The sequence below is a fragment of the Marmota flaviventris genome, assembly GCF_047511675.1.
Source record: "Marmota flaviventris isolate mMarFla1 chromosome 17 unlocalized genomic scaffold, mMarFla1.hap1 SUPER_17_unloc_1, whole genome shotgun sequence".
Classification (NCBI taxonomy): Eukaryota; Metazoa; Chordata; class Mammalia; order Rodentia; family Sciuridae; genus Marmota; species Marmota flaviventris.
In genome coordinates, this window is record NW_027287693.1 from 1,102,435 (window position 1) to 1,125,265 (window position 22,831).

Consider the following 22,831-nt stretch of genomic DNA (forward strand, 5'->3'; position numbering starts at 1 on the left):
GTGAATGGTTACACAACACAATGGTTAACGTAATAGTTACTTTTTATTCCATGTTTTTAGATTGGACAGAGGTTTCACAAGATTTTACTAAGAAAAGAGAAAGAGTAACTTTTGTACATCAACAAGCTTGATTGCAGACATAACTTTTTTTTTTTTTAGTTGTAGATGGGCACAATACCTTATTTTATTTTTATGTGGTGTAAGAATCAAACCCAGTGCCTCACACCTGCTAGGTAAGTGTTCTACCACTGAGCCACAACCCCAGCCCTGCAGACCTAACTTTTACAAGAAAGAGAAACCTGACCTTTACAATAAAGAGGAGCTAAACCACAATGAGCTCTCTAGAAATCCTGTTGACTTTTTAAAAATATCTTGTTTACTAGGAGAAAGGCTTATATGTTACAATTAAGGTGGGAATCTTTTGGACACTACATCATTTGGAGTATTTGTGGTACATCATTACCCCCTCTATGCTCATTATTTAACCCTTTAAATCAAAAAACATCATTATCTTCTAGGCTTAACATTTTATATAATGCCGTAATCTTAATTTCTCTCTCTGTTACTCCTTCCCCACCCCAATAGCTGCTTCTGTAGTTGACCCAATGTTTCATTGTAAAAGGGAGACAAACATGAAAGCAATAAACAATAGCATAATCCATACTATGTCAATTAAACTTTTGAATCCACCAAGAATAGAAAAACCATCCTCCAAAGAGTGAGCTTGGTTCCCAAGCCTTAATGCCCTTTCAGATTTGAACTAGTACATGTGCTAGTTGTTTTTTTTTTTTTCAATTTAATTAATAAGTTTAAATTTTATATAAGAAAAGTATACATATTTTTCTGAACATTAAAGTGTCCAGACTTCCTTTTAAGCCTTAGTCCTTTATGAATTTTTTTCAATTAGTTATATATAACAGCAGAATGCATTTTGACTATTAAACACAAATGGAGGCAACTTTTCATTTCTCTGGTTAGACACAGTGCACAGTCACCCCATTCCTGCAATCATACATGTACATAGATTAATACAATCCACCTCATTCCACCATCCTTCCCACTCCCATATCCCCTCCCCTCCCACACTCCCCTCTGCCCAATCCAAAGTCCCTCCCATCTTCCCTTGCCCCGCCCCACATTATGGGTTAGCTGTGTGTTTGGTTGTTGTCAGTCCTGTAGTAAAGACCAAGGAAAGGACTGTGTATATGACAGAAGTAAGGGGTGGCAATGCACCATAGTATGAGAGCCCTCTTACAGGATGAAACAGTCCATTTGTCCTATTGCCTAGTTTATTTTCCTCCTTGCATTGATCAGCCAGCCCTCAAGTGGCTGAAGCAGGGCTGCTGTTTCCTCAAGCTTTGGTGTGTGCAGGCTAGCCAGCTTCCAGGGTGACCAGAGCAGGGCTAGTGTCCTTCTGATCCTCAAGCTTCTCTGGTGTTTCCTTCTTCCTGATGGTCAGCTGAAGGGGAGCAAAAGAATGTACATGAGATTCTATTACAGACAGTCTAAAAACAAACCAAAAAGAACAAAATATTACATAATACACTATGTATATGTGTGCAAGTATATATATGTGTGTGTGTGTGTGTGTGTGTGTACACACACACACATACATTTGGTGATACTGTAAAGAGGAGTAAAAAAGTTGTGGACACTGCTCCCTGTGTGTGCTGCAGAGGTGGGGGATATCCTGGAAGGTTTGAACTACATAGATTTATCTCAATGTAACTTTAAACAAATTTGAAAACAGCTTTTAATTCCATGAGCCTGACCCAACATTTCATGCTTTGGTTTATGACCTTCCATATATTATTATTTCCTCTAAAAACATGATGTAAATTTCAACTCCCTACCTCACAGGTCAGTTGTCATCCAAAGGTGCAGTTCTAGGTGTGTCACCTTTAGTCTGAGAATATATTTCTGCATGGAAATATTGCTGAATGCCTACCTGGCTCCCAAGGTGAGGTAGTGCAGAACAACTTGATTTGCCCATGGCTTATTGTCGGGAGCTGCCTTGGATGCAGACGCCTTTAAGCCCTGATGCACTGGGTTCTGAACAATTATTGCATTCAGTCTGGCAGGGCAGTGCCAGGTTGCAGTAATGTGGGCGTCACCCCAGCTCAGATAACAAGGCATGGCTCCAGGTGTAGGCATCACCCACTGGGGTTGAGTTACACTCATCTGTTCCCTTGTATTCCGACCCCTTTGCCCTTTTTGGGATAAAATGTTCTATGGAAACTCCCCTTGTGTGTCTCCTATGTAACAATAAAGAATTCCAGTGGCTCTATGTCTTTCCATGGGCCTTACATTCACAGAGCCACCCCCGGATTATTGAAAAGGTACTTCTGTGTGGTTGTGTGCCTTCTTTGTCATTTTCTTAAGTTATTGGAATAGTCAGATTTATGAACCACGCATGAGGTCTCCAGCTATGACAGATGGTGATAGCTTATCATCCTCACCATCTTTGTTTTACCAGATGCAAAACCAAGGTTGTACCTAGTTCTGGACCCTGGACAAGGTCACCCAGTTAAAAGGGATGTGAATTCAGCTCTACCAACTCTGATGCCTTTGCCTCTCCCCACACTACCCTTTGCAAGACAAAACTAGGTAACATATTTTTCCTTTCTTGATAATCTCATGGAAGAAGCCAATGTCAGACTAAGTTTGGTAGTTCTAGGAGGGTATTTTCCCAAGAGGGGGCTTTTCCCCAAGTCCAGGTGGGTGGAGTCTGTCCAGTCTGGCTCATACCACTGCCCAGAACCCAAGAGCCCAGATGGCTTTCTCTGGAATCCAGAGTCCCCTTCAGAGAGGAGTGTGAGGATGAGTTAGGAGGCTGCTTCCAGGCTGGACTCCCAGAGCAGCCAGAGATCCCTCTCCAGCTTGCCCCACAGGGTCAAGGTCCAGAGGAGGCCAGTAGCTCCACCTCTGCCCCCTCACCAGCAGGCTGGACCCACCTAGCCCCGCCCACTGCCTGCTGTGAGGACTGCAACCTTTGTTTAAAGTACTCACTTGTTTTCCTTGGATGAGTTCCCTGAGTCAGCAGAACTCCTGCTCAAGGGCCCAGAAGGACTGGTGGGTGGTCCTGGGGGAGGAAAGGCAGGTGGCAAGCGGTGGGCTCTGATGAGGCGACTGGGATGGAGACTGCCCAACTTCCCAGCTTCTGTGGTCTTGGGCAGCACAGCAGCATCTTTGGGATGGAATCACTGAAGAGGCCTCATGGAGTGGTAGCATCTGGTGGCAGCAGCAGCAACATGTAGCTGCTTCAGGCGTAGGGCATCAGGCGAGGGAGGTCCGGAGTTGAGAGTTGGCGTGGGGGTGGCAACAGCTGAGGTGTTGGCATCCAGCTGCAGTTTGGGAGATCCCTTGCTGCATACTCACAGTGGCGGTGGCAGCAGAAGAGTCCAGAAGCTGCTGTGGTGACAACAGAGGGATGTTGCCATGATCATTTCTGTCCTGCAGTGCCACAGGAGTCTGGCTGCAGTGGGTGAAGTGGGCATCCAGTGCTGCGTATCGCTGTCTTGCGTCCATGATGGAGTCTGGTGGTGGCAGCAACAACATGCAGCTTCATCCGGGAGCTGGCATGGGGCACTGGAGTCAGGCATCATGGCGGGGGGTGAAGGGCATTGACGTTGGGCCCTTGGTGGGCAGCATCATAGTCCAGCTGGGGTTTGGGAGTTTGGTTGCTGCACGGTGGCGGCAGCACCAGTAGAGTCTGGAAACGGGGCTGAGGACACAGAGGCGTCCAGTGGTGAGCATCTTCATCCTGCTGGGGTAACAGGAATCCTGCTGCAGTGGCATCTGGCGACCATGTGGGGAGTCCGGTGGCTACAGTGAAGAGTTCCAGGCTGGCGGCGGCAGCAAGGGCGCAGGGCAGTGAGCCTCAGAGTGGAAGGGCGACTAGAGGCTGGAATGGCCTCTGCAGTGGCTGTTCCAGGCCCTGGGTCTTGGTCCTGGCTGAGCGGCCTGTTCAGGAAGCTGCACGAGGGGGGTGGCAATACTCAGGCAGCTGCTGAGGACCTTAGGCTGCCCACACCTGCCTCGCCTGGCACTGGCCATGAGCCCGCCGGGTGGCTGCTCGCCCCATCCCCGATGTGGCCTCTGCAGGGGAACTAGGCCATCTGCCAGGTGGGGCAGCCTTGGGAGAGGACCCCCACCTTCCTAAGAGACATCCCACCTGGGCTGTGGGGGGAGAGAGCAGAGGAACTAGGACCTCTTCATCCTCAAAGTGCATTTCTGATTGGAAGCATTTCCTCTCAGAACTGGAACAGGACAAGGATGCCCTCTCTCACCTTCTACTCTACATAATCCCTGATACTCTAGCCAGAGTTTAAACTATACTGCTGTTTAAACTCCACTACAGCTTAGACTACAGGACAGAGCTGTAGATGAAAGAAATTAAAGGGATAGGAATAGGGGAAGAAGAACTCAAACTATCCCTATTTGCTGATGACATGATTCTACACATAGAGGATCCAAAAAAACTCCACCAGAAAACTTCTAATATTAACAAATTCAGCAATGTCACAGGATATGAAATCAATATTCATAAATCAAATGCATTTCTATCTATTAGTGATGAACCCTCTGAAAGAGAAATTAGGAAAACTATCCCATTCACAATAGCCTCAAAAATGAAATATTTGGGTATAAATTTAACAAAAGAGATGAAAGACCTATACAATGAAAACTAAAGAAAGAAATTGAAAAGACTTTCAAGATGGCGGACCAGAGGGAAGCAGCATCTGTGTTGCTCTGTGACCCAGATCTCTCCTAGTAGGAATTCTGCATCTCTTGAGAGTGTTAGAGGCCCCTGTACAGCTTCTCTCTACAGAAATGACCAGCGCTGTGACCTCGCGCAGGACTCAGGGCCTCAGTGTCTGAGCAGGACCCAAAGCCAAAGTTGCAGTTCACTTAAGACTTGGCCGGCGCCTTAGCAGAACCACCTACCAACACATCTGCAGGCCGCCGAGACTCGCTCCACTCCCACGCAGGTCACTCAGCTGCTACCTCCCCACAGCACAAGGCCATTGGTTCCCCTGACATCACCAGACACCCCGGCTCTGGAAGCACACCGACTACATCTTGGAAAGCATTCCTTGCCATTTTGAGGTTGGCATGGCTATCGGATCTCTCCCCTTTTGAGCAGGTACCTGATTCCAATTCCTCCCTCATGGAATTAATATTGTCAAAATGGCCACACTATCATAAACCTTATACAGATTTAATGTGATTCCAATTAAAATCCCAATAACATTCCTCATAGAAATAGAAAAAGTAATCATGAAATTCATTTGGAAAAATAGACACAGAGAAATCCTTATTGACAAAGCAATCCTTAGCAAGAAGAGTGAAGTAGGAGACATCACAATATCAAACCTTAAACTATACTACAGATCTGTAGTAACAAAAACGGCATGCTATTGGCACCAAAATACACATGTAGACCAATGGTCCAAAATAGAAGATACAGAGAAAAACCCACATAAATGTAGTTATCTCATTCTTGCCAAAGGTGCCGAAAACATACATTAGCTAAACGATAGCCTCTTCAACAATGGTGCTGGGGAAACTGTAAATCCATATGTAGCAGACTGAAATTAAACCACGATCTCTCACCTTGCACAAACACTCAAAGTAGATCAAGGACCTAGGAATTAGGCCAGAGACCCTGTACTTAAGAAATAAAATCAAGAGTTAATAATGGGATGGATTCAAACTTAAAAGCTTCTTCTCAGCAAAGGAAACAATAATATGAAGAGAGAGCTCACAGAGTGGGAGAACATCTTTACTACACGCACATTAGATAAAATACTAATTTCCAGGATATATAAAAAACTCAAAAACTTCAACACCCAAAGAATAAATAACCCAATCAATAAATGGGCTAAAGAAATGGACAGACACTTCACAGAAGAAGATACACAGTCGATCAACAAATATATGAAAATATGTTCAACTTCACCAGAAATTAGAGAAATGCAAATCAAAACTACTCTAAGACCATCTTACTCCAGCCAGAATGGCAGTTAACAAGAATACAAGCAACAATAAGTGTTGGTGAGGATGTGGGGGGAAAGGTATACTCATACATTGCTAGTGGCATTGCAAATTGGTGCAACCACTCTGGAAAGCAGTATGGAGCTTCCTCAAAAAACATGGAATGGAACCTCCATTTGACCCAGAAATTCCACTCCTCAATCTATACCCAAAAGACTTAAAATCAGCATACTAGAGTGATGCAGCCACATCAATGTTTATAGCAGCTCAAGTCACAGTAGGTAAACTGTGGAACCAACCTAGAAGTCCTTCAAGAGCTAAACTGATAAAGAAAATGTGGTATATGTGCACAATGGAATCTTAGCTTTAAAAGAGAATAAAATTATGACACTTGCAGGTAAGTGGATGGAGTTGGAGAATATTATGTAAGTGAAAAAAGCTAATCCTCAAAAACAACAGGCTGAATGTTCTCCCTGATAAGTGGATGCTGATTCATAATGACGGGGGCAAGGGAAGAATGGAGGAACTTGGGGCAAAGGGGAAGGATAGGAGGGATGGTCATGGGGTAGGAAAGAGGTTGGAATGAGACGGATATCATTACCCTAGGTACATGCAGGACTGCACATATGGTGCAACTCTACATCGTGTTCTACCAGAGAAATGAAAAGCTGTGCTCCATTTCTGTACAATGAACCAAAGTGAATTCTGCTGTTATGTACAACTAATTAGAGCTAATTAATTTTTTTAAGTACATTTCTGTGTCTAAGGGTGGCAGAAGACCAAGACCAAGGATGGCACGTCTTGGGTATCCCTCTGCCATCTATGCCCTCCACCCTTGTCCCGCCCCAGGGATGCGCTTTGAGGGGGAGGATTTGTAGCCCCACCCCCCACTGCCTCTGCTCTCAGTGGCCACAACCCAGGAGAGATGTCGCTGGGGAGGGTGGGTGTCCTCTCCAAAGGCTGCCCGGGCTGGCAGCGGGCCTACTCCTCCAGCAGAGGCCGCAACCCAGGGAGGGGCAGGGCGAACCCGGGGTGGGGCGAGCTGCCACCCGGGGGGCTCAGGGCCAGTGCCAGGCGCCGCCTGTGTGGGCAGCATAAGGTCCTCAGAGGCTATGTGGGTACCGCCGCCTGCCGTGTCCTGCTTCCTGAGCAGGCAGGCCCTGCCAGGAGCAAGACAAGTGGCCTGGGGCAGCCACAGCACAGGGCACCCCATCCTCTGGTCGCCCTCTGACTCTGAGGCCCGCTGCCCTACGCTGTCACTGTCACCACAGCCAGCGCTCCACACTGTGGCCACTGGAGTCCCGACCTGGCCACCAGCAATGCTGCCAACACCTCCACTGCACTGGAAGCAGACTCCCGCCACCGCCAATGGATGAGGATGCTCCTATTTGGACGCCTATTTCCATGCAGCCACCGATTCAACTGGACTCCCCAAAGGGCCTTAGGGCGCCTAGGCTCCCTGATGGGATGCTGCTGGTTCCTGGGAACCTCCAATGTGGAACCCTAATGTGGAACGTTGAGGATGGCTGCTGTTCGCTTCCACACTGCAACTGGACTCCTCCACAGGTGGCGCCTACACCTCCAGGCTTGGGGAGGGTGTGGGCACCCCATTTTATCTGTGCCACCTGTTCATCCTGCCAGGGGATTAATTCACTAATTGGCTTTAGGCTCTCATAACAGGATCATTTCCCCTCTAAACCTTCTTGCATTGTCTCACCCATGAGCTTTTGGGGGACACCGAGAAACTCAACCATATCGCGTCTTCATCAGATAGCTTAGTCAGATCTTCTTCACGACTTGCTGTAGCTTCTACATCAGCACTTGCTGCTTCACCCTGCACTTGTCTTATATGGAGATGGGCCTCTTGCCTCCAACATCATGACCCAAATTCTGCCACCTTCAGACTTCTTCTGGAGCTTTCTCCCTTCTCTTGGCATCAGACAAATCTAATGTTTTGGCCTTATCTGGATGCGGTTTTGGCTTAAGGGAATGTGGCTTGTTTCATCTGTTCTCCAGACTATGAAAACTTTATCCCTATCAGCTGTTTTGCTTTCTTATCATTCACATATGCCCTGGAGCAGCACTTTAATTTTCTTTATGAACATTTCCCTTGCATTCTCATTGGGACTAACTATTCAAGAGGCACAGCTTTTTTTTTTTTTCTTTTCTTTCTTTCTTTCTTTTTTAAACAGTTTTAGATCAACAGCATGCCTTTCTTTGTTTAGTTGTTTTTTTTTGTTTGTTTGTTTGTTTTTTGTAGTGCTAAGGATTGAACTCAGTGCCTCATACATTCTAGGCAAGCACTCTGCCACTGAGCTACAGCCCAGCCCAAGGCACAGCTTTCTATTTGGAATGCAAAACATGGAACTCTTCCTTCTATTCCAACTGTTCAGTCCATTACAGAGTAATTAACTGGTCTAACTTCAATATTGTTTCTTAGGGAATGAGAAGAAGGTGAGTCATGATCTGTGGAGCAATAAGAAGACACATATTAAGTTTGCTGTCTTATATGAACAGGGTTTGTAGTGTCACATGACATCTAACCTAGTTAACGTCACAGAACACAGTAGGGGATAAAATGCCCTGAAATCCTCACCACCCTTTAGGCAGTCATCTCTGCTCCATGCACAGGGGCCCCACAGGTCCCCTGTGCTCTAAGGGGGCTCCATCTTCAGCTATTCAGTGCTGGGGGTGGCACAGACTCAAAGACAGTTGGAGGATGGAGCAGGGAGGGGTGGTGTCTCCCTGCCAGACCTGGCTCTTTCCATGGTGTGGCCCAACCTTCTTTTCCTTCTGAATCCTGTCCCCCTCCGTCCCTGCACTCCCAGCTGCTCACAGGTCATTCCTCTGCCTGACCCACACACTCCCGCTGCCTGGCCTTGCTCATGCAGTCCCCTCACTCAATCCCCTCCCTCTCCTATTGGCCTCCCCCTCTGGACGAATTCCCCAGCCACACCCATCTCTTCATTCTTCTCTGAGCCCCCCACCCCAACTTGATGGGTCCCCCCCTTCCAAGCTCCTGGCATCAGGCCTCCCCTGCAGGGTTCTGCACATGAGGCTCTGGAGCCAGATTTCCAGAATTCCAGTCCCAGCTCTTCCAGGCAGGACCTTGACTAACTCATAATTCATGTCCTTTCCCAGAGCCTCACCTTTACCACCAGGGAAATGGGTGATATGATTCCCTCTGTAAATATATGCAGCCTGGTTCATGGAGGTATTGATGCTCCGAGGTGGAATTCAGGGTTCCTGTAAGGGGGCGCCTTTTGTCACTTAAAGGAGTGGCCCTCGTGGCTCCAAGAACAGAGTTGGTTTTTGTCCCCTGTAAAGTGACCACTATAGGGATGGTCTAGTTAGTGGCGCTGAATATGTCGAAGCCCCATTTACCCTGTAAATGCTGTCTCATGCTTCTCTTTCCTTTACTTGGGGAGGAGATGAACAGAACCCCAAAGACAGATATGAGATCCGGGAGCTAGTTTGGGCTCCCAGGTTCCTGGATTGCATGGGGACAAACTTACAAGTCAAGGTGGCCTTTCTGAAGGTGGTGATGGTTCCTCCCAGGAGAGCTTCAGGGGTTCTGCACGGTCAGGCTTTGGGGGATGGCATGAATTGCACAAACATCAGTGGTTGCTTATCCTCGTTTGTATTTTGCCTTCTCTCCCTTGGTCCTCATGGTGGTGCTATGCCTAGGGGCAGCCACTGGAGCTGTTCTATCCCAAGCTTGCCCCATGGTGTTCTCTGGTTTGGGGGGTCCCTCTACTTTTTTAGCAGATGCACATTTCTGCCATGGGAGAAGGAAGAACTGGGGACAAATCTGTCCTAAAAGTTGCAATTGAGGCAACTGACACTGGCAGCATTAAGGGGGATGAATCTTGGTTGTCCCATGCTGACTGGGGCTGCCTGTTCTTGGGACAAACACTGTTCACAGTCCCTGGCATCTGAGTAGCAGCTGCAGAGGCTGATGGACTAGTTGTTCCAGTGGACTTGCAGCCTGGCTGCCAGCAGAATGTGTGTGGGTGCTGGAACGGGCCCCCACGGTGGGATTTCTACGTCTGTCAGCACCAAGGGCTGAATGGGTTGGGATGCCCAGGCTGGGGGCCCTGCTATCAATGGTGGGAATGGAGCTACCCCTGGACCTGGAGATCCCAGGTGTCCAAACTACTGACAGCTGGCAGAGGTGGGGGCTCTGGGCTTCTTCCTGTCAGGAACCCCAGGTGGGATGGTGGCTCCAGGAATGAGGGGCTGCTTCCCACGGGGAGCGTGTTTAGGTACCTTTCAAGATGGCAGACTGAGGAATCAGACCAGAGACTCTGCGTCTAATAGAAGATAAAGTTGGTCCTCATCTTCATCTCGTGGGGGCAGGCCCCAAATTCCTTAATAAGACTCCTATATCACAAGAGTTAAAACCAAGAATCAACAAATGGGACGAATTCAAACTGAAAAAGTTTTTTCTCAGCAAGAGAAATAATATGCGAGGTGAATAGGGAGCCTACATCCTGGGAACCAATTTTTACCCCTCAAACATCAGATAGAGGCCTAATCTCTAGAGTGTACAAAGAACTCAAAAAGTTAAACAACAAAAAAGCAGATAACCCAATCAACAAATGGGCCAAGGACTTGGACAGAAACTTCTCAGAAGAGGACATACAATCAATTAACAAATACATGAAAAAATGCTCACCATCTCTAGCAATCAGAGAAATGCAAATCAAAACCACCCTAAGATACCATCTCACTCCAGTCAGAAAGGCAGCCATTATGAAGTCAAACAACAATAAGTGCTGGCGAGGATGGGGGTGGGGGGGGGGGAGGTACACTCATACATTGCTGGTGGGACTGCAAATTGGTGCAGCCAATTTGGAAAGCAGTATGGAGATTCCTTGGAAAGCTGGGAATGGAACCACCATTTGACCCAGCTATTCTCCTTCTTGGATTATACCCAAAAGACCTAAGAAGAGCATACTACAGGGACACAGCCACATCAATGTTTACAGCAGCACAATTCACAATAGCTAGAATGTGGAACCAACCTAGATGCCCTTTAATAGATGAATGGATTAAAAAATGTGGCATTTATACACAATGAAATATTACTCAGCACTAAAAAATAACAAGATCATGGCATTTGCAGGGAAATGGATGGCAAAGAAGGCCCAGTGTGAGAAGGTGGCTGTAGGCAGAGCGGGACAGCCATTGCCAAGGAAGAAATGCTCATCCATGGGGAATACGGGTAGGCCACAGAAATGAAAGTTTCCTTTGCCGTCACATCAATAGGGGGACCTCTGAGGCTGCCACCACTTCTGGAACTGGCCTGTCCAGTCACCACTGAGGACCTGAACTGGGAGAAACAGAAAGCTCCGCAGCACATCCACTGCCTTCTGATGGGTGAGTCCCAGGCCATCTGGGACAGCTATACCATGCCCCCCAACCCCAGCCCATGTGTGGGCCCCTCTACCTGGGGAGGGGCCAAGCCTCTGGCATCAGTGGGCCTCAGCCAGACCTTGCCTTACCACCCCAGCACTGCCTCCCCGCCCAAAGTGGGTGGGCGCTGCTCTCTCCTCCCAGAGACACCCTCCTACCTCCAAACTTTGTGTCCCCCTCTTCCACAGCCTGCCAACTGTTCCTTGGCCCTTCCTCCCAGGCCCTCTCCCAGCACCTTGGCAGGCTTGGCTCTGCAGCCAGGGGCTCCCTTGGGGGCCACCCTCATGAACACCATTATGACTTCACAGTCCCGCTTCCCCCACGTCTGGGGCCTCCATCTGACTCCAGTAGGAACTTCCTACTCTCTCACCAGGGCCCAAAGCCCAACAGTACTCACAGGGCCTCAGCAGTAGACAGCTCCAGTCTGCCACCTTTTTTTTAAATTTTTACTTATTTTTTTTAGTCATACATGACAGAATGTGTGTGGGTGCTGGCATGGGACCCCACGGTGGGATTTCTACATCTGTCAGCACCAAGGACTGAGTGGGTTGGGCTGCCCAGGCTGGGGGGCCTGCTATCAATGGTGGGAATGGAGCTACCCCTGGACCTGGAGATCCCAGGTGTCCAAACTACTGACAGCTGGCAGAGGTGGGGGCTCTGGGCTTCTTCCTGTCACAAACCCCAGGTGGGATGGTGGCTCCAGGGATGAGGGGCTGCTTCCCACGGGGAGCGTGTTTAGGTACCTTTCAAGACGGCAGACTGAGGAATCAGACCAGAGACTCTGCGTCTAATAGAAGATAAAGTTGGTCCTCATCTTCATCTCGTGGGGGCAGGCCCCAAATTCCTTAATAAGACTCCTATAGCACAAGAGTTAAAACCAAGAATCAACAAATGGGACAAATTCAAACTGAAAAAGTTTTTTCTCAGCAAGAGAAATAATATGCGAGGTGAATAGGGAGCCTACATCCTGGGAACCAATTTTTACCCCTCAAACATCAGATAGAGGCCTAATCTCTAGAGTGTACAAAGAACTCAAAAAGTTAAACAACAAAAAAGCAGATAACCCAATCAACAAATGGGCCAAGGACTTGGACAGAAACTTCTCAGAAGAGGACATACAATCAATTAACAAATACATGAAAAAATGCTCACCATCTCTAGCAATCAGAGAAATGCAAATCAAAACCACCCTAAGATACCATCTCACTCCAGTCAGAAAGGCAGCCATTATGAAGTCAAACAACAATAAGTGCTGGCGAGGATGGGGGTGCGGGGGGGGAGGTACACTCATACATTGCTGGTGGGACTGCAAATTGGTGCAGCCAATTTGGAAAGCAGTATGGAGATTCCTTGGAAAGCTGGGAATGGAACCACCATTTGACCCAGCTATTCTCCTTCTTGGATTATACCCAAAAGACCTAAGAAGAGCATACTACAGGGACACAGCCACATCAATGTTTACAGCAGCACAATTCACAATAGCTAGAATGTGGAACCAACCTAGATGCCCTTTAATAGATGAATGGATTAAAAAATGTGGCATTTATACACAATGAAATATTACTCAGCACTAAAAAATAACAAGATCATGGCATTTGCAGGGAAATGGATGGCAAAGAAGGCCCAGTGTGAGAAGGTGGCTGTAGGCAGAGCGGGACAGCCATTGCCAAGGAAGAAATGCTCATCCATGGGGAATACGGGTAGGCCACAGAAATGAAAGTTTCCTTTGCCGTCACATCAATAGGGGGACCTCTGAGGCTGCCACCACTTCTGGAACTGGCCTGTCCAGTCACCACTGAGGACCTGAACTGGGAGAAACAGAAAGCTCCGCAGCACATCCACTGCCTTCTGATGGGTGAGTCCCAGGCCATCTGGGACAGCTATACCATGCCCCCCAACCCCAGCCCATGTGTGGGCCCCTCTACCTGGGGAGGGGCCAAGCCTCTGGCATCAGTGGGCCTCAGCCAGACCTTGCCTTACCACCCCAGCACTGCCTCCCCGCCCAAAGTGGGTGGGCGCTGCTCTCTCCTCCCAGAGACACCCTCCTACCTCCAAACTTTGTGTCCCCCTCTTCCACAGCCTGCCAACTGTTCCTTGGCCCTTCCTCCCAGGCCCTCTCCCAGCACCTTGGCAGGCTTGGCTCTGCAGCCAGGGGCTCCCTTGGGGGCCACCCTCATGAACACCATTATGACTTCACAGTCCCGCTTCCCCCACGTCTGGGGCCTCCATCTGACTCCAGTAGGAACTTCCTACTCTCTCACCAGGGCCCAAAGCCCAACAGTACTCACAGGGCCTCAGCAGTAGACAGCTCCAGTCTGCCAACTTTTTTTTAAATTTTTACTTATTTTTTTTAGTCATACATGACAGTAGATTGCAATTTGATGGATAATACATACATGGAATGCACATACATCAATCATATTGTCTATTCTATTCTGCTGCCCTTCCTATCCTCCCTACTCCTCCCCTCCTCTCCTATCCTTTCTCTGTATGCAATCTAATGAGACACTTTTTTTTCTTTTTCTCATTACAACATCATATATGTATTCTGTATAACAATGAGGTTCTCCTTCCATCTTCTGTGCAACTCCCCTTCTCCCTCTTTTTCCAACCCACCTCTCTTCCCTATTTAGTGGTAGTCTTCTTCTCATGCTCTTCCTCCCTATCCCATTTTGAGTCACCCCCCTTATATCAGAGAAGACATTCAGCATTTGTTTTTTAAGGATTGGCTAACTTCACTACCATAATCTGCTCTAATGCCATCCATTTGCCTGCAAATGCCATGATTTTATTATTTTTTAGTGCTGAGCAATATTCCATTGAGTGTACCTTTTTCCCCCGCATCCTCGCCAGCACTCATTGTTGTTTGACTTCATAATGGCTGCCATCCCTGGGGATGAAGAGTACCCTGGGGCAGCTTGCTGTTGGGTGGGCCTGGAGCCCTCCTCTCCAGGGTTTGGAGACCTCTTGTGGAGCTATAGGAGCTCTGATGGCCTTTCTCTTGGAGCAGGAGCTCATACAGAAGGCCCAGGATATCTCAGCTCTTACTTGGGAACTCTGGGTGCGGAGGATTCCCTGCCTGGGCACAAAGGAAGGCAGGTGGCTATGGGCCACCAGGAGCCTAAAGTCATATTGTGCTCCTCCAGTGATATGTGCTCCCCCTCTGATGTCCTCTATATGCAGGGCCTTCCACTTGCTCATCCACCCTTGGCCACTGTCTCCAAGGGCACTGAGCACAGTCTTCCCTGGGCAGGGCTCTCGGGTATACCATGGTGCTACAAGCTGGCAAGCAGTGGCTCTCTGCTCCTATGCCATACAAGGCATCTGTTTGCCGAGTGGGTGGTCTAGGCTGCAGGAGTTAGTGAAAGGTGCAGCTGACAGCATCATCTTCTTAGGAGACCAGGCATGTGGAGGATGGAGGTAATGTCCAGGTCTCCCAGGACCTGGGACGAGCAGCGAGGAGGCACTTTGCTCAACTGCTGATGTGCAGTTCCAGGATGGCAGCAGGACAACCTGGGAGTTGTGCCGCGGGGCTGGCCAGAGTGGCCAACCACTGTAGGTAATGTCAGGGGACTCTGTGACTGGACTTCATTCGGGACACTTCTGGCAGGTCTGTGCCCGCCAGGGCCGGGGCAGGGTTGAGGGACAAAGCTTACCCTGAGAAGTACCCATGGCAGCGGTAAGGGTTAGGGAAGACGATGGGATTCAGGGATTCCAGAGCTGAGCACAAAGGGTCCTTCTTCTGCTGCCAGCGCGGCTTGAGGCAAAAGGGCAATGTCAGACCCGTGGCCAGGACCCAGCTTTTAAAGGTTTGAGTAGATAACGCGGGCCCGTGCAGAAAACCGTCAACACAGGGTTGCGTCACAAAGGGATGCACGCACATGCAATGTCTGTGTGCGCACCCCGCCCCCCATGCAAACGGGATAGGCCCTTGAACTGTGAACTTGGTGTGTGCCTGGGTCCTGGGGCGACTGTGAAGCCCTGGCACTGGGGCTGCAGAGCTAAATCCCGCTGGTCCACCAGCTGACCCAGTGAGGTTGCCCAATCATCTGGGAAGGGTTGTAGACATTGGGTTTGAGGGTCAGCAGCTATGGCAGTGGCAGGGATCCCTCCTGTCGAGCTGGTGCAGCACCCCCTCATCCCCGCTGCGCTCCTCTCCAGAGGCATCATAATAGCTGCACAAGTGGGCTGGAGTCCAGTGGACGTGGGGGGCGAGGACAGTGGAGGGCTGAGCAGCCTCTGGCTGGCAAGTAGAGGGCTGGTCTTGGGGCCCGGAGCAGTTGGGGACTAGGGTACACATGCAGTGTTCAACTGGCGGTACCTGCACCTCCAGTACAGGGACATGCTGCCCATGCCTCCTGGCGGTGGTGGTGGGGGAGGGTGTGGTAATCTCTGACAAAGTGGGCTGTGGCTTGGGCCACAATAAGAGCACCCCAGGTGCCACCAAGGGTGGAGAAGGGCAGAGGGCGGGAGCCCTGAATGGCAGGGCTGGGGGCGGAGGGGAGTCACCCCCAGGCCTCTGAAGGGGGAAGCGATGACAGGTGATAGGCTGTGGGCCAGCACAGGACTGGTCCCGCAGGTGTGCAGCTGTGAGTCTTGCCAAGATCTCGCTCACTGGGCCTGGCACGCGACACTTTGTCCTCCCCTGTCGCAGTGAGAGTGTGAGCTAGCATTTGTGTCTAGTCTTGCTCAGGTGGGGGCAGGCGGTGGAGAGTTTGACCACTAGGAGCTCCTGCAATGGCAGGAATCCCTCTGCCCGGGCCCTCCCCAGAGCTGTCTGAGGGCTGTCTGCTGTTCCTCAGGGGCCTGGCCAGACACAAGGGGGACTACTGGGGAGCAAGTTTCCCCGCTGAGCAGCTTCTGCAGGTGGTGGCAGCTTTGGGATCCAGGCCTGTGTGTCTTCCTGCACTTCCTCTGGGAACACTGGAGGGGACAGTCACTAAAAATCCAGCGTCTCCCTGGCTTCAGCAGGGCAGGCTGGGAGGGACAAGTACCCTGTGTACACAGTGTTTTCTCTCCATATGGAAGCCAGAAAATCCCATGTTTGGGCTGCTTTCTTTGAATTTTGGTCTTTTTTTTTTTTTTGACCTTTAAACTTTCCTTTTTATCTAAAAAAGTCATGTGTAAATATATATATATATATATATATATATATATATATATATATATATATATATATATATATATATATATATAATTCAAAGCCAAGCACAAAGTTTAGCACAGCGTTGGGTAAACATAAAATATATGTCATCAGACACAACACAGACTCATTTTTATATACAGTCTTATTTCTGTGCAAACAAGCTTGATATTCACTTTCATATATCAAAGTACAAATCTGAGTCAAAGCCTTGAAAAAGACATAATTCATCGACATTTTGCATTAGTACCCCAGAGAAGGGGGGAGGGGGGAACCAGAGCGCTCACCCTGAGCCTACTACCCGCATGTAAACTGGCGGAGAGTGCAAGGACCCAGAACTGTCACTGCCACTCACACCGTGGGTTCTGGCCATCTCCTAGCACCTTTTTCTATGTGAGATTAACAGGGATTCAGGGTGAGATTCAGAATGCTGAGGGTTTGCTCCCAACCACGTTCAGGACTTCCACCGGGCTGCCACACCTGACAATTTCTATGGGAGAGCGACACCTTTTCCCTGTCTCAAGTCTTTCTTGAGAAGAACAAACAAGTCCTCAGAGGCTGCTGGGGCCCCCCCGACCTGGGTGTCCTCTCCCCTGGAGCACAGATGAGCCCCCCACCCGCAGGTCAGGAAGGAGGGACAGTGAGCAGCTGGTACAGACGCTTCCACACCAGAGGGGCAGAAGCCATGGAAACCCCATTCCTCTGCTAGACTGGCCCTTGGCCACCGCACCATATAACACAGCACAGCAGCAAACTTGAGGCTGTGTGGTCCCCCAAGACAACCTGGCCAGCACCTCCTGATACTGCCTGTCAGCGGGCGCCTTGGAACAGCCCTGGAGCTCAGGAAAACCTTGCTGGGCGCCAGGACAGGGCTCCACTGCGTCCCTCTAAGGACAGTTTCACGTGCTCTGGATTCAGGCTGAGCAGCAGACAATCACCAGGCCTGCAGCACAGGTCACCGCCATGACACTCTTAACCTCCAGAAAGAGCAGCTCTGAGAGCTGTGAGAGCCCTGAGATGGCCTGAACTCTGAGCGGCCACTGCCGCCTTCACTAAAGACCAGAACCATCTGCCTCAGATTCAACCCGACAGCCACAGGGGAAGGCTGTGGTCAGGAGCTGTGGTCAGGACCTGTGGTCAGGAGCTGTGGTCAGGAGCTGCAGGAGTCTGCAGGCTCAGCAGAGCGCAGGCGCACTGACCACAGAGCTGCTGCCCACCTGTCTGGCTGCAGGGTGCTGACTGAGCACCACCCGCTCAGCTGAGCCTGAGCCAGAATTTCTGCTGAGGAAGAAAAATACGGGCTGGGAGGCAGGGGAATGGGGGGTGGTGAGGGGCCCGATCCTGCATCCTGCAGCCCAACCCAGTCTCTAGACTCTCTGACCAGGAAAGTATACCTTGAATAAAACCAGACACAACTCACCCTGTCGTTAACAACTAACACTGCCACCTTCAGAAAGCAGAATGACAGTTTCTTTCAGGAAGGGAGTCCCACCCCATAGCTTAGCTGAGCAGTTAGAAAAGTTTTTCCCTCATCCATTCTTCTTTCAAAAAAGACATGTTACCTCTGAACTCATCCTGCAGCTAAGGGAACTAAAGGACTAATCTCTGTCTGTGATTAGAAGACAGAAAACGGAAGCCAGAAAATCCAGATTGGATAATTTTTTCTGCACCTGTTCTGAAGGTCAGGATAATGGGCTGAAGTTCTTTGTATTTTGAAAAATGAATTGTGTGGTAGGTAGGATCCCAGAAACTTGGCTCATAGTGTGATTGTTACCTCCTGTCGCGAGGGGGCAAAATTGTGACATATGCAGTCAAGAGGAGAAATGAAGAATGTCCATACGCTTCTGCCCCTTTCAATGCTTTATTCACTCAAATTACTCAATATAATTTCACTCTGTAGGTTCTTAATCAAGAAAACGACAATCCTTAATGCTAGGCACTGTGATAGACATAATCCATTCACAGTAAACAAATCTAGATTAATTCATTCACAGCAAACAATTCTAGATTAATTCTAAGCACTGCAAAACACAATTATGACAGGCTTATGACAGACATTCCCTCTCCATGCTAAGTTCAAAAGTCTCAAGCCTTAGGATTTATGTCCAGCAGATGCAAACTCACTTAGACCACAGTGACCAGGTCCAGAACCAAGGCAGGCTTTTCCTGGTGTGGAGTCGAAGACTGGTTGAGCAGAGAGTCATAGGGAGAAGCTGCGACTCTCACCAAGGTCCAGGTAGAGTTTGAGAGCAGTGAGGATCACGCAGAGAATCAGGAAATGATGACAAGTGTTGGGATGTCAGTCCAGGTCTTCATCAGGCTCTCTAGCTCAAGTGTATCCTTGTTTCGGCTGGCTGAATCCCTATGTATCCGTTCTATTATTTATACTGGATTTGGGGGCTTTTGACCCTACTTTCAGTCTTGATCAGCTACCACCAGATTTCTCCATGACATCATTTACTCTGGGGTCAGAAACATCTGGTCTGGTGGTCTCTATCCTGATCTTCTTGCCTTTCCCTCGGGACAGCCTGCCAGAGGCTTCACTCTGTTTATCAGGGTGAGGGGAAGTAACTTGTTTGAGGCCATATTGGAGGGCTCTGTGGGTGTGCCTGGTGAGACTGCAGGTTTCAAACTGGAGTTTTTAAAATGGAGTTGCTTAGGCTCAGGCCTAAGTCAATCCTAATACCTCCAAAAGATTTCATGTGTATCAACTGCAAGGAAATCTATCACCTTGGCATTCAGATGTATTGATTGGGGTTTGGATTTTAATAGATTACTGCATTTGTATTTTCTATTTCTTTTCTTTCTCCTTCTCCTCCCCCCTTCCTCTTCCTCTTTCTTCTTCTTTTCTTTGGTACCAGGAATTATACTTGGGGGCACTTAACCACTGAGCCACATCCCCAGCCCTTTTTATTTCTTATTTTTATTCAGAGCCTTGCTAAGTTGTTTAGGGTCTTGTTAAGTTACTGAGGCTGGCTTTTGGATTTGCAATGTTCTGCCTCAGCCTCCCAAGTCCCTGGGATTACAGGCATGTGCTACTACACCCAGATCTATTTCTTCTTTGATAATCAATGGTCTCTACCACTTACATCTTCAACTTTTGATGAAAAAGCCTACACCTAAATCAGTTTCTCTGGGGCTGGGGTTATAGTTCAACGGAGGAGCATTTGCCTAGCATGCATGGTGCCCTCATTCCAATCCTAGTGCCAAAAAAAAAAAAAAAATCAAGTTCCTTCTCTGCTTTTTCTTTTTTCCCTGATCTTCACCTCTCAAGTCCTCACTGCCTCAATTGCTCCTTGATGCTTTTAAACAGATTAAATTTTGCCTACTTTTCTATATATTTTTTCTCTTGGAAAAAATATATAGAGACACCCTCATTGTTATACCAAATTACATATAAGAGGAAATGAGGGGAAAGGGAAAAAAAACAAGGGGGAGAAATGAATTACAGTAGATGGGGTAGAGAGAGGTGATGGGAGGGGAGGGGAGGGGAGGGGAGGGGGATAGTAGAGGATAGGAAAGGCAACAGAATACAACAGACACTAGTATGGCAGTATGTAAAAACGTGGATGTGTAACCGATGTGATTCTGCAATCTGTATACAGGGTAAAAATAGGAGTTCATAACCCACTTGAATCAAATGTATGAAATATGATATGTCAAGAGCTTTGTAATGTTTTAAACAACTAATAATAATTAATATATATATATATATAGAGAGAGAGAGAGAGAGAAATATATATATATAGTCTGCAACAGCCATGATACTAGTGTTAGAAACAGAAGTTGTTTTCCATTCACTTTTTTAAAAAATTTTTTTCTTACTTGTTGATAGATCTTTATTTTATTTATTTATACGTGGTGCTGAGAATCGAACCCAGTGCCTCACACATGCCAGGCAAGTGTGCTACCACTGAGCCACAGCCCCAGCCCTGCCATTCACTTTTAACAAACAGGAAGACAAAGGGGAAAAGAGGTTCAGTTCAATTCTTACAAATATAATTTTGGAGATATAAAATTTAAAATTCCATGCTCCTCAAAAGTGCAGGATGATGGGGTAAAAATGGGAGCTCATAACCCACTTGAATCAAAGGGTGAAATATGATATATCAAGAACTATGTAATGTTTTGAATAACCAACAATAAAAAAATTAAAAAAAATGTGAAGGATGAATATTATATATAGGTAAGTTCTCTGACAATAATGTATTTCAATTAGAAAGTAATGAAAACAATACTGACTTTCTCCAGTATTTGAAATTTAAGAAGCATACCTCAGATGTACTCATGGATTTGCTATAAGGAAAATGGTTAAGAAGTTGGCACACACTGGCTGCTCCTTGATGTTTTTTAGTGAGATACCACAATAAATAGATGATCCCAAGCTAGCATTGGTCTATTTGTAGGCATAGGCAAAAAGAAAGAAAATTGCTAGGAAGGGCATGCTTACCTGTGTCCTGCAAAGAAAAATGACTGAGTCCAGGTTGGAAAAGCCAATGGCTTCTGTAACTAAGGAGTGGGAAGCAAAGGCAATTTCTTACAGTGGGTTTTGTTTGTTGTAGTACTGAGGATTGAATCCAGGGCCTGCTAGGCAAGTGCTCCACACTGAGCTACATCCCCAGTCCATTTTCTTTTATTTTATTGCTTTGCTTTATTATATTGTATTTTATTCTATTGTTTTGTTTTAGGTATTTTTGTCTTGTTTTGTTTTATTGTATTGATTTAGTTTATATTTTATTTTATTCATTTTTTATTTTATTTTATTTTTGAGACAAGTTCTCACTAATTTCCCCAGGCTGGCCTCAAATTTGTAATTCCCCTGCCTCGGACTTCTTATTCACTGGGATTACAGGTGTGCACCAACACCATCCTAATAGGTAATAATCTCACAAAAGTGAAAATGAATAAGACTTTGGCCCTATCTTTGAGAGATTTTTCTAAAGCACTTAATACACCCACTCAGTCCTAAATGTGGGGAAAGGAGAAGATAGTCAGGTCAAATCACAACATTTATTACTAAAAAATGTTGTATATATTTTCAAAAGGAGCACACCTCAATGACTGCCATTCTCTGTCAGAATAAGAAGGACATGACGAGAATGGTTTCTGCTGTGCAAGCTCACGTAAGCGCTGGGAAGGTGTACGTGAGGGTTGTTAGTACACAGAAGATCTGAAGGTCTCAGTTCTCCTGATGTTTGCACCTGTTCTCTAGGAGGTGAAATTATGTTAACATTTGACCCAATCCTAATGGTGCAACTTTCCAGCAATCTGTCTGTATCTTTTTCAGGTGATTTTCCAAAGATGTTTACAATTATATTTATTGTACCAAAGTAATTTTAATTTTCATCAAGAGCCATAAATCTCAAAGCCCTACCTTCTACCCAATGCTGATTATCAGAAACATTGACCTTTCAATAAATGTGGATGGAACTGGGACATACTGGAAGACAGCACTCCATCACAGAGGTCTCAGCCATGCTGGGAAGGCAATATTCATAGAGAAAGTCACATCTACAAGCACCCTGCTTGTGTCATTCTTCTGTGGCTAGGCCTGACATCCAGAGCACGTTCTTTGATCATAACATTCTTCTGTGGTGACACGTCTCTTCCCATTCTATAGGAACCCTGATCCATCCATGTCAATTGGACAGGAATGAAGCTCCTTCTCATCCCAGACTCACTGATATGACCTGAGCCTGGCAATGAGCAGTCACCTCTGGATAGGATTGGCTCACGGACGGAAATACAACCCAAGCTGGACATCCTACTCATTGCTGGGAATTTTGCTGGGTTACTGAAAATGGTCCTTTTCTTCTCTACTGTAATGAACCATAACAACTATGTAAGTCTGGAGCTGCTGGAGACTTATTATTCCTCCCGCACGGAGAGAGCCTCTCAGAGAATGAGGTCAAACCCCAGAGGATTCAAGACAAGATATGGGGTGGGGAGATGAGAGGGAGAAAAAGACCCCCCCCCCCAGAGAATAATATTGGTGACAACATTGAACCACTGGATCTAACAACCATGTCAGGCCTTTCCCTGGGTGGCCAAGATAAATTTAATTTTGGCTTAAAATACTTTGAGTTTTATTTATATTCACTGTGTCTATCTTGCTTGGAAGACTTTGCCAAGCAAATCTCAAGGATGATGCCCCTGTGCCCGACATAAACTACACTTCCATCAACGGGGGGGGTGAAGGGAAGGGGCACAGGGCTGGGACAGGGCACTGCAGGTGAAAAAGCACTTCTGGACAGCCTGATCCAACAGTGTGGG

At 47.5% G+C, this 22,831-nt stretch overlaps 3 long non-coding RNA genes across 3 annotated transcripts in view; 1 reads left to right on the forward strand and 2 right to left on the reverse strand.

Annotated features, from left to right (window-relative positions):
- Positions 1-12,268, reverse strand: part of LOC139703717 (uncharacterized) — a 91,888-nt gene extending 79,620 nt beyond the window's left edge. The window contains exons 1-2 of the long non-coding RNA XR_011705816.1: positions 12,159-12,268; positions 10,267-10,380 (exon numbers count right to left, since the gene is read on the reverse strand). This is a non-coding gene — a long non-coding RNA (uncharacterized lncRNA). The remainder of the gene's footprint in view (positions 1-10,266; positions 10,381-12,158) is intronic.
- The window catches only part of LOC139703711 (uncharacterized), a 261,415-nt gene that overhangs the window by 144,556 nt on the left and 94,028 nt on the right, over positions 1-22,831 (forward strand). The gene's annotated exons all lie outside the window — the stretch shown is intronic.
- LOC139703719 (uncharacterized) lies at positions 7,117-9,588 on the reverse strand. Its single transcript, XR_011705819.1, has 3 exons — positions 9,513-9,588; positions 9,147-9,330; positions 7,117-8,463 (listed from the first exon to the last, which is right to left on the reverse strand). It is a non-coding gene; the product is annotated as an uncharacterized lncRNA (long non-coding RNA).